The sequence below is a fragment of the Bombina bombina genome, chromosome 2, assembly GCF_027579735.1.
Source record: "Bombina bombina isolate aBomBom1 chromosome 2, aBomBom1.pri, whole genome shotgun sequence".
Classification (NCBI taxonomy): Eukaryota; Metazoa; Chordata; class Amphibia; order Anura; family Bombinatoridae; genus Bombina; species Bombina bombina.
Genome location: NC_069500.1, coordinates 1000998850 through 1001011576, shown reverse-complemented (window position 1 = coordinate 1001011576; position 12727 = coordinate 1000998850). Strand labels below are relative to the sequence as shown.

Sequence of the window (12727 nt, the reverse complement as noted above, 5' to 3'; positions counted from 1 at the left end):
GTAGCTTTTATGTGTCTAGAGCACTGTATGGCAGGAAACACAGCTACCATCTAGTCCCTTGCAAATGTATAACATTGTTAAAAGCATTTAGTACTCAAGACACATGCACACTCTTGAACCTACCTACTTGCTTTTAAACAAAGGATACCAAGAGAATGAAGTAAATGCAATAATAGAAATAATTTGAATTTTTTTTTTTTTAATTTTAAACTCTGTTTGAATCGTGGATTTGTTTTTCCGGGTTTAACGTCCTGATAATTGTTATATTTAATATATGAAACACTAAGTAGTCCAGGATTAGTGGTTACTGTGTGGTACATGTATGATGAGACATACAGTGGGGCAAAAAAGTATTTAGTCAGCCACCAATTGTGCAAGTTCTCCCACTTAAGAAGATGAGAGAGGCCTGTAATTTTCATCATAGGTATACCTCAACTATGAGAGACAAAATGTGGAAACAAATCCAGACAATCACATTGACTGATTTCGAAAGAAATTTGCCTAGATTACGAGTCTTGCATTAGCCTTAAAGAGTCTGGCAGGTACAGGTGTACCGCTCACTTTTTTCTGCGACTCGAGTATACCCCAAATCCCCTTACGTCAATTGCGTATCCTATCTTTTTAATGGGATTTTCCTAACGCGGGTATTACGAGTCTTGGAGAAAGTGAGCGGTAGACCCTCTCCTGTCAAGACTCCTACCGCATTTAAAAGTCAGTAGTTAAGAGTTTTATGGGCTAACGCTGTAACATAAAACTCTTAACTAAAGTGCTAAAAAGTACACTAACACCCATAAACTACCTATTAACCCCTAAACCCCCCACATCGCAAACAGTTAACTAAAGTTTTTAACCCCTAATCTGCCGAACGGACATCGCCGCCACTTCAAAAAAATATATAAACCCCTAAACCGCTGCACTCCCGCCTCGCAAACACTAGTTAAATTTTATTAACCCCTAATCTGCCATCCCTAACATCGCCGACACCTACCTACATTAATTAACCCCTAATCTGCCGCCCACAACATCGCCGCCACTATATTAAATGTATTAACCCCTAAATCTAAGTCTAACCCTTATCCTAACACCCCCCTAACTTAAATATAATTTAAATAAAACGAAATAAAATTACTACAATTAAATAAATTGTTCCTATTTAAAACTAAATACTTACCTATAAAATAAACCATAAGCTAGCTACAATATAACTAATAGTTACATTCTAGCTATCTTAGGGTTTATTTTTATTTTACAGGCAACTTTGTATTTATTTTAACTAGGTACAATAGTTATTAAATAGTTATTAACTATTTAATAACTTCCTAGTTAAAATAAAAACAAATTTACCTGTAAAATAAAACCTAACACTACACTATAATTAAAATAATTTCCTAAATTAACTACAATTAAATTAAAAAAAGTACGAAAAAAAACAAATACTAAATTACAGAAAATAATAAAATAATTACATGAATTTTAAACTAATTGCACCTAATCTAATCCCCCTAATAAAATAAAAAAGCCCCCCAAAATAATAAAAATCCCTACCCTATACTAAATTACAAATAGCCCTTAAAAGGGCTTTTTGCGGGGCATTGCCCCAAAGTAATCAGCTCTTTTACCTGTAAAAATAAAATAAAAAATACCCCCCCAAAATTAAAACCCACCACCCACACACCCAACCCTACTCTAAAACCCACCCAACACTATCCGATCCGGGAAGAAGAGGACCTCCAGACGGGCAGAAGTCTTCATCCAGGCGACATCTTCTATCTTCATCCATCCGGAGCGGAGCGGGTCCATTTTCAAGCCAGCCGATGCAGTGCATCCTCTTCTTTTGAAGACTGCCAACGAATGAAGGTTCCTTTAAATGACGTCATCCAAGATGGTGTCCCTTGAATTCTGATTGGCTGATAGGATTCTATCAGCCAATCGGAATTAAGGTAGGAAAAATCCTATTGGCTGATCCAATCAGCCAATAGAATTGAGCTTGCATTCTATGAAGACGTCTCAAGGTAGGGTGATCTTCAAGGGGTTAGTGTTAGGTTTTAGAGTAGGGTTGGGTGTGTGGGTGGTGGGTGTTAATGTTGGGGGGGTATTGAATTTTTTTTACAGGTAAAAGAGCTGATTACTTTAGGGCAATGCCCCGCAAAAAGCCCTTTCAAGGGCTATTTGTAATTTAGTATAGGGTAGAGATTTTTATTATTTTGGGGGGCTTTTTTTATTTTATTAGGGAAATTAGATTAGGTGTAATTAGTTTAAAATTCTTGTAATTATTTTTTTTTTCTGTAATTTAGTGTTTGTTTGTTTTTCGTACTTTAGTTTATTTAATTTAATTTAATTGTAGTTAATTGTAGTTAATTTAGAAATTATAGTGTAGTGTTAGGTGTAATTGTAATTTAGGTTAGGTTTTATTTTACAGGTAAATGTGTTTTTATTTTAACTAGGAAGTTATTAAATAGTTAATAACTATTTAATAACTATTGTACCTAGTTAAATAAATACAAAGTTGCCTGTAAAATAAAAATAAACCCTAAGATAGCTACAATGTAACTATTAGTTATATTGTAGCTAGCTTAGGGTTTATTTTATAGGTAAGTATTTAGTTTTAAATAGGAATAATTTGTTTAATTGTAGTTATTTTATTTAGATTTATTTAAATTATATTTAAGCTAGGGGGGTGTTAGGGTTAGACTTAGGTTTAGGGGTTGATAACTTTATTATAGTGGCGGCAACGTTGGCGGCGGCAGATTAGGGGTTAATACATGTAATATAGTTGCGGCGACGTTGGGGGACAGATTAGGGGTTAATAACTATAATGTAGGTGGCGTTATCAAATTTTCTTTGCTTTCTTGATATCCTTTGTTGAAAATCAGGAATGTAAGTTCAGGAATGTGCACGTGTTTGCAGTACTATTGGGCAGCAGTTTTGCAACAATGTTATACATTAGCACAAGTACTAGATGGCAGCACTATTTCCTGTTATGTAGTTCTCCAGACATGTCTCTTCAACAAAGAGAACAAAGTCAATAAAAAAGTTTTTTTTTTAAATTATATGCTGTGTCGTAATCATGGAAGAAAAATGTTCAGTTTCATGTCCCTTTAATTATACTGACCCTTTAACTAACTAACTAAAAGGAGGGGTGTGGCTGAGATGCTTTCAATTCTCCCTAGCCAGATAATAGAGCCAGGGCATTTTAATAGGCTCCAGTGCCCATTTTAAAGGAGCTATGACATCCTAGGGTTCAAGATTTGTTAAACCCAAGTTTAGTGTCACACACGTTTACTTTATGATACAATGACCATAAGAAAAAATAACATTAGTGATACACATGCACTGCTTGTGATTTATTTTGACCAAAGCTAAGTATTTAAGTGTTCTAAAAATGTTTGCACAGGCATAAATGACAGTATCAATTAATAAAAAAGGGAAAACACAAGATTTCTCAATATTACAGTGATAAAGGGGCAATAAATGATGGCACTTGTTTAAATCCATTGTATGGGGTAGATTTACCAATGTCTGTCCGACATGATACGCTGTAGAGTATCATGTCCGACAGACATCGCTGCATTTATCATTGAACAAGCAGTTCACCAGAACTGCTTGTGCAATGCTGCCCCCTGCAGATTCGCGGCCAATCGGCCGCTAGCAGGGGGTGTCAATCAGCCCGATCGTATAGGAGCGGGCGGATTGAAGACCGGAGCCTCAGAGGCAGCAGACAAGTTATTGAGCAGCGGTCTTTAGACCGCTTCTTCATAACTGCTGTTTCCAGCGAGCCTGAAGGCTTGCGCAGAAACAATGGCAACAAGGGCCATTCGGCCCTTGTTAAATCTACCCCTATGTGTCAACAGTTTCCACACCAGGTGGATTAGTCAACTGTCCCAACATTTATATTGTCAGGTTTCCGGTATCCTACAACTTATTGTCATACAATATTTGTCAGGGAGAATCCTAATACATATTTTACATACAAAAACACACACACTTTATCTAGATTTTCAAATTCTAAGTAATTCTAATTCAAATACATTTTACTTGTGCCAGTATTTCAGAGGGCTATAGTTACCTTACTTGATAAAACAAAACAAAATCAGTAGACCCCACTTTCAAATTCTGGAAAAAAAATGGAATTGAGCTTTTAAATACTAGTGGTTAAAATGTCTAAAAACAGTCTCAAAACAGGTATTAGAAATAGACCAGCACTTTTTCCTAACAAACTATAATTTTAAAAATGAAGACCAACAAGTAAATGAAAAGTTATACTTATATACATATAGCAAAGATAGACTTTGAAACTTAAACTTAAAGATACCGCCACCACATGGAATACAAGGGAAGTGCACTGTTCAATATTATAAAAAGAAGAATGTGTAAACACCACATTCTTGATAAATCTTACGTTCATAGATTCAGCTATGAACTTCACACATAAAATAAATGAATACAAGTATACAGTGGCCAATGTATAGCAAGGGATAGTTATAGCCTTGTCATGAATTGTGGAGTAGTGGTTTATCAATAGAAGGGAACAAAAATGTAAGAATCACTGGAAACATGGTTTCATGTATATAAAAACATATTATTTATTAGCACATTACTTTAAAAATGTCTCAGCTCACCACAGTTGGTGTTATAGGTAATGATGTGTTTCTTGCCAATTGTGGCACTTTACCTATAAACTATAATCTACCTGTTCATATTTTATTAAAGACCCATTACATTTTTAAAATAACATGACAGTAATGTGATAAGCACATATCACTCAGTAGTTTGATTGCATATTCATTGTGATATGTATTATGTACATATTACATACTGTACATCTATAATTTAAACATAATCCATCTTGCACATTGGATTCAATCTTGAAATTTTGTATCATGACCAATAAACTTTTCTATATATTATATAGGTATACAGAAAACTAAGACAGGAAAAGTAGATAGTACTGGCGCTAAAGCTATGGTAAAGTTGAATACAATGTTGTGTGAAGAGATAATACTTAAAGGGACAATGAACCCAAATGTTTTCTTTTGTGATTCAGATAGAGCATGCAATTTTAAGCAACTTTCTAATTTACTCCTATTATCATTTTTTCTTCGTTCTCTTGCTATCTTTGTTTGAGAAAGAAGGCATCTAAGTTTTTTGGGAGTTCAGAACTCTGGATAGCACTTTTTTATTGGTGGATGAATTTATCCACCAATCAGCAAGGACAACCCTGGTTGTTCACCTAAAATGGGCCGGCATCTAAACTAAGTTTCTTGCATTTCAAATAAAGATACAAAGAGAATGAAGAAAAATTGATAATAGGAGTAAATTAGAAAGTTGTTTAAAATGTCATGCTCTATCTGAATCACAAAAGAAAAAATTTGGGTTCAGTGTCCCTTTAAGTTATTAGTAGGAGCTATAAACTATATAAAGGGGAAATCACCCAATCTCAAACTATAAACTATATAAAGGGGAAATCACCCAAATCACCCAAGCTCAAATAATATTATACAATCTTAAAATAAAAACTTCCTGGATGTCCAGTTAACAGCTCACAAATTAAAAAAAAATAACTAACACAAATGTTGGCTAACACAATTAGAAATAGTTAAAGGGACACTGAACCCAATTTTTTTTCTTTTCTGATTCAGATAGAGCATGCAATTTTAAGCAACTTTTTAATTTACTCCTATTATCAATGTTTTTTCATTCTCTTGCTATCTTTATTTGAAAAAGAAGGCATCTAAGCTAAGGAGACAGACGATTTTGGGTTAAGACCCTGGACAGCATTTGTTTATTTGTTGGTGAATTCATCCACCAATCAGCACGAACAACCCAGGTTGTTTACCAAAATTAGACCAGCATCTAAACTTAAATTCTTGCTTTTCAAATAAAGATACCAAATAAATGAAGAAAATTTGATAATAGGAGTAAATTAGAAAGTTGGTTAAAATTGCATGCTCTATCTGAATCACGAAAGAAAAAAATTGGGTTCAGTGTCCCTTTAATAAGTAGTGCAAATAAATATGACTAGGCAAGTAGGGTTGAAAATATAGAGTGCACTTGTGTGTTACTCTCATATGCAGATGATCGTGCTCAAAGAGTATTGGATCAATCTGAAATTACATATAAGAGCCCTGTTTGGAATATTGGCCGTATTACAGAACCTCTGTTGGATATTGGGGGGGTCTGTAGTCTCAATGATGTCCACTCTTGTCTGATGCAGGATATTACGGCTTCAGCAATCTTTTCTGTTGTCCGCGTCTGGGGTAGTGATATGAGCTCTTGCTCCCGCAATTGCGTCTACCCACGTGATGTGACGGACGATGCAGCTAACGTTCACAGCTGATATCGGCACTTGTAGAAGTCTCTTGTTTCTCCCGCTGTAGCCAGACTGATGTAGAAATACGTAGTGTTTATGATTGTATAATATTATTTGAGGTTTTAACTGAATGAGATTCGTATTATATTTACTATTATTGCTTATCTAGCACTCTGAATACCCTTAGATATACCGATTAAAACATCATGGATCCATGTGAGGACATATACATTGTAATGACAAATACAATATAATATAATAAACATTGATGCTAATAATATTGCACTAGGGTATTGCAATAGTTAGTGACCAAATAGTGTGGTAATACTTAGTGACATAAAAAATGACATGAAAAGTATAAAAAGTCCAAAGTCATATGGAAGAGTTCATCAAATGGATAATCCCGTGATAGTGAATATGTGAAAAAATGATATAAAAAAATGTAGGAAAATGTAGGAAATATAAATAAATGTAGTCTTGAGAAAGGCCCATGTAAAGGGCCGAAAAGCGTTGACATCTTATGGTGATCTTCATTTCAGTTATTTTATGTTTATTTAAACTTTATTGCGCTATGTTATTGTTTTTTTTACTTTTAGGTTATCAGGAACTTTTTAAGGATCCTTGGTTAAGTCCGGATACCAAACACCATATGAATGATTTTTCATTTTGTATTATTTTTTCACTGAGGAATTAATTGAAGATTTTTTTCTGCAATCAGGATCACATTGCTTTTACTATTAACATTTTTGTTTGGATTAACACATTTATTTTGGAGTTTTGTCACCATCAATATTTTTTGCATTTTTTGCACAATTTTTCACCTATTTATTGTTAATCACGTGTTTTAACAATTTTTTTTCCTACATTTTCCTACATTTTTTTATATCATTTTTTCACATATTCACTATCACGGGATTATCCATTTGATGAACTCTTCCATATGACTTTGGACTTTTTATACTTTTCATGTCATTTTTTATGTCACTAAGTATTACCACACTATTTGGTCACTAACTATTGCAATACCCTAGTGCAATATTATTAGCATCAATTTTTGTTAATATATTATATTGTATTTGTCATTACAATGTATATGTCCTCACATGGATCCATGATGTTTTAATCGGTGTTATACTGCTATACATTTTACACACCTGTTCTGTATATTTTATCTACTTAAGTATTGTTTTATTAAATATTAACCTTAGCCTTGGCGCTTCTTAGCATTTTTTTGTTCTTTATACTATTATTCTTAGGGTCAGCTGGGGACCCTTTCTGCTTTTAGGAGCTATAGGTTGTTTGATCCGAGCGCTGGTAAACGTACTCTTTCACTTTTACCCTTAGATATACCGAGATATTTATTTCTCTTCTGTAATCTGCTTTTTTCGAGTTCATCTCTAGAGTCATAGGTATTTTAAATATAGCCTTTGGTCTTTTGTGGGTGCTAGGTTTAGTATATAAGCGAGGATTTCCCTATATTTTAATTGTGTTTCACTTTCTACACCTGTACTTTTAACTACACTTGTACTTGATATGAATTATTTTGTATTAAATACTTGATTTTTACTATTGCTTGAGAGTTTTTCAATTGGGTGATTTCCCCTTTATATAGTTTATATTTCCTACGTATAACTTGAGTATTATCTCTTCACGCAACATTGTATTCAACTTTATCCTAGCTTTAGCGCCAGTACTATCTACTTTTCCTATCTTGTTTTCAACTGAGGTCATTGAGAGAGGGGCCCTACATGTACTTGGCTTTGGGTAGTTATTAGTGCCAATTCCTTCCCATGTGTTATACAGGAAAACTAACACATGTGGGGTTGATTTATTAAATGTCAGGCTGACACGATCCGCTGTAGCAGATCATGTCTGCCCGACAAAGCTAAATGCAGACAACATATGCTGTCGGTATTTAACATTGCACAAGCATTTCTAGTGAAATGCTTGTGCAATGCTGCCCCTTGTACATTCACAGCCAATCAGCCGCTAGCAGGTGGTGTCAATTATCCCCATTGTATCTGATTGGGATGATTGCAGTCCGCCACCATAAGTCAAGGCTCACGAAACAACTGCATTCGCACCTTCATAAATCGGCCCCGTAGTCTGGACAATATCTGTGTTAAATCATGTTATAAGACTGAGACCATATTTCACAATAATAATTAAAATATTTGACACATGATGATTAATAATATACATTTAAGTACATAAATAATATTTTATCACTATTTTGGTAGTGTATTTAAATATATTCAAGTTCATTTTTGGAGAAATTTACAGCCATCAAGTTGGCCTCAAACCACTAATTTACTTCTATTATCAAATGTACTTTGTTCTTCTGTTATCCTTTGTTGAAAAGTATTACGTAGGCTCAGGAGCATGCATGTGTCTGTAACATTATATGGCAGCTGATTTGCAAGAATGAAGAATATATTGTGCAAACTGCTGCCCTCTAGTACTCAAAAACATTCTTGAAAAACTGGTGCCATATAGTTCTTCTGACACTTGTACACTATCTATCCAGGTATTCTCTTCAACAACAAAAAATCATAAGAACAAAGTACCTAAAGTGATAGTGATTGGCCCACCAAGATGCCGGGATACTTCCCGGTGGGCTGCCGGTATGGCAGGGCCACATCCTTAGCAGAGGGAGCCTCCAACCTTATGCGTAGCGTAGTGTATATATTCAAGGCCACTCCTCGAACCCTAAAGTTAATGGGGGCAGATGATCCGGCTGGACCGGTCTTCAAAAAGCTCCTGAGCTGGTCTGATTTCCCAGTCCGGCCCTATCTTTAAAGCACATAAAACTGCAGTAAACACATGCTCTAATGCATTTTTCATTTTTGTATAGAACTATTACTTAACTAAAACAAGGCGTTTGGTCATGCAAAGGGGTTAGATACATAGTAAAAATCAAGTTTGAAGCAGCAATGTTCTGAAAATCCTAAGCTGAGCATAGCTGTTGAACCAATCATGAACCCAACATGTGCAGTGCTGCTAATCACAAGCAGTAATGCATTGCTACCTTAGAACTGACTTTAATAATGTGCTTCAATTCCCCCCCCCCCCCCCAAGATACACACTGCAGGTGATTGCCTTTCAAATAGTAGTTCTTGGGGACTTCTAGGCCTTAAAGGGACATGAAACCCAACAACTTTCTTTCATGATTTAGGTAGAACATACAATTTTAAACAACTTTCCAGTTTACTTCTATTATCTAATTTGTTTAATTCTCTTGGTATCTTTTGTTGAAGGAGCAGCATTGCACTAATGGTTTCTAACTGAACACATGGGGGAGCCAATGACAATCGGTATATGCGGTATATACAGCCACCAATCAGCAGCAGGTTTTTTGCTGTTTCTGAGCTTACCTAGATAAACCTTTCAGCAAAGGATAACAAAAAAAGGAAGCAAATGAAATAATACAAGTAAATTGGAAAGCTGTTTAAAATTTTATACCCACCCAGGATGATAACGTGTAGACATGCGCACTTAAAGAGTTAAACAAAAATTTTTTTTAAACGTATTTATGTGAACATGCCAATATGTTTACTAAATTACTTTTTGATCAAGAAAGTGATTAAGATTGTGAGGCTAGTATCTAAATCCCTCCCGTCTAGTATGTACACAGGGGAACAAGCACTATTACCTCACCAACAAGCCTAAAAACTCATTAGTCTATTGTGTGCTTGCGCTTCCCGTGTCCCATAGACATTGGACAAGTTCTTGATTTCACAGGGGGAGTTGCCTGCTGCTTGCAACAAGAGAAACACTACTCCCTACAATCTTTCTGCGCTGTCAGGCCAAGATAGAAAAATGATTTTATTCTCCCAGTATTGTAGGGGTGAATTTAAAGAACTTAAAATCAGAAAGCAATGTAAAAATTTTAACAAATTGATTCACTACATCTGTGTTAATACACAGTGGTTTACTACAGCATACATTTATAACAGACAGCAGGGGTCACATTTGTCCCTCTAAGTTTTTTGTGTGGCCTGCAAAACCATTGGGCAGAAAACATACAAAAGTTCCACAATTTCATTAGCCAATGAAACGAGTAATTGTAGCATATTTTGTAATTGTGAGTAGTAGAGTGAAATGAAATGTATTAATAGTAACAGTTCAAAACTTCTAGCTAAAAACATGATTATCTTTAGCAAAAAGTGTGAGTATAATGTCATTTGGTCTTTTTTTATTTCTTTCTTTACTTCTTTTATGATTCAGAGCATACAATTTTAATACCCCCTAAGCTACAAACTTTTATTTGTGAAAGTTACCCTAAAATCAAATGTGCATGATTAATGACAAACAAAATGGTGGTTTTGGGGGGTTAGTGATCACATCACAGGTGGAATGGCCCATACATTGTTTCATCCCTTTTAATAGTGTGCAGTGATGCTATTGTGTGACATGTGCAACCGGTTATGCTCCAAAAACAGAGAGATAAGTCTGCTCCATTCGGAGCTTGGTAAATGGACTCGCCAGAAACACGGGCCCTCAAGCTCCATTCGGAGCTTGATAAATGGGCTTCTTTGTCTTTTTCAAGGATTTCAACAAAGGCATTATCAGTACAGTGGACTTGTGTGTTGCTGTGTTATAGATCTGGCAAATTATTAAATGGAGACTCAAGACAAAATAAACTTTTATGATTCAGAAAATGTATGCAGTTGTAAGACACTTTCCAATTTATTTCTATTATCAAATTTTTCACAGTCTTTTTATATTCAAACTTTCTGGGGAACAAGATCCTACTGAGCATGTGCACAAGCTCACATGGTATATGTATACTAGTCTGTGCTTGGCTGATGTCTGTCACATGAGAGAGGGAAATGGGAGAAAAAATAAATGTGTAGCAAAAAAAATCTACTTATCTGAAATTCAGAGTAGGTGTTTTTTTATTATGCACTTGTTAATTATGCAATTCTACTGCAGTAACGGGTCCTTGTAAAAGGGACAGTCAAGTCAAAATTAATCTTTTATGAGTTAGATAGGGCATGCACTTTTAAACAACTTTTCCAATTTACTTTTATCATCAGATTTGTTTTGTTTCCTTGGTATTCTTTGTTGAAAGCTAAACCTAGATAAACTCATAAACTGATTTCTAAGCCTTTTAAGGCTGCCTCTTATCTCAGTGCATTTTGACAGTTTTTCACAGTCAGACACTGCTAATTCATGTGTGCCATATAGATACCACTGTCCTCACCCCGTGGAGTTATTTATAAGTTAGCACTGATTGGCTAAAATGTAAGTCTGTCAAAAGAACTGAGATAAGGGTGCAGTCTGCAGATGCTTAGATACAAGGTAATCACAGAAGTAAAAAGTGTATTAATATAACCATGTTGGTTATGCAAAACTGAGGAATATGTAAATAAAGGATTATCTATCTTTTTAAAAAAATAAAACATTTCAAGTAGACTGTCCCTTTAAATTGATTGAGCAGGTAGAATTTGTGTCTGTTTAGTGATGTTTATTCCTATCACATCGAATATTGTGGAGTAATGCCAGTGTGTCTTGAGCATGCACAAAACAAATGTTCCATTCTAAAACTTTTCGGGTACTCTGTGGAAAAGTGCTGTCTTTAGCTGAGGAATTCAATAAGTAAAATATGGCCTTGTAAATGTGTCATTCAATATTTAGAAAATGGATACTGATCAGTAAAACAGGCCTTTGATAAGTGATAAAAAGCCTTGTAATGGTGTCATTAAAGGACCAGTCAAGACAGTAGATTTGCATAATCAATAAATGCACGATAAAAAGACAATGCAATAGCACTTAGTCTGAACTTCAAATGAGTAATAGATTTTTTTTCTGACAATTTTAAAAGTTGTCTATTTCCACTCCCCCTGTACCATGTGACAGCCATCAGCCAATCACAAATGCATACACGTACCATGTGACAGCTATCAGCCAGTCACAAATGCATACATGCTTATTCAGTGAATTATTGCAGAAGGCTCAGTAGGAGCTGGTGACTCAAAAAGTTTAAATATAAAAAGACTGTGCACATTTTGGTAATGGAAGTAAATTGGAAAATTATTTAAACTTTAAAATTGCATGCTCTATCTGAATAATTAAAGTTACATTTTTACTTGAGTGTCCCTTTAAGTATCAAGAGTTTGGATTGTGACCAGTAAAACAGGACTGGCATAAGTTAAGTATTGGGTTATTTTTCAAAGAAAAGTGAAAATGAAAAAAGAGCTACTGATAAATTAAAATGGCTTACTATGAATTCAATGACATTGAAAAGGGCTCATCTGTAGCCATTAACATGCACATAATTAACAAACGATAGACTGTGATAAACCTTTAGTTTCTCATAGGTATCATGTTCACAATTGGTATTGCCAGATTCACTACTGAAAATGCCAAGATTAGCAACGTTTCTCAATCCATCTTTCATGTTTCCCTGAAAGG

At 34.8% G+C, this 12727-nt stretch overlaps 1 protein-coding gene across 4 annotated transcripts in view; it reads right to left on the bottom strand.

Annotated features, from left to right (window-relative positions):
• Window positions 1–12727, bottom strand: part of ALPK1 (alpha kinase 1) — a 527820-nt gene that overhangs the window by 183618 nt on the left and 331475 nt on the right. The window lies entirely within an intron of this gene.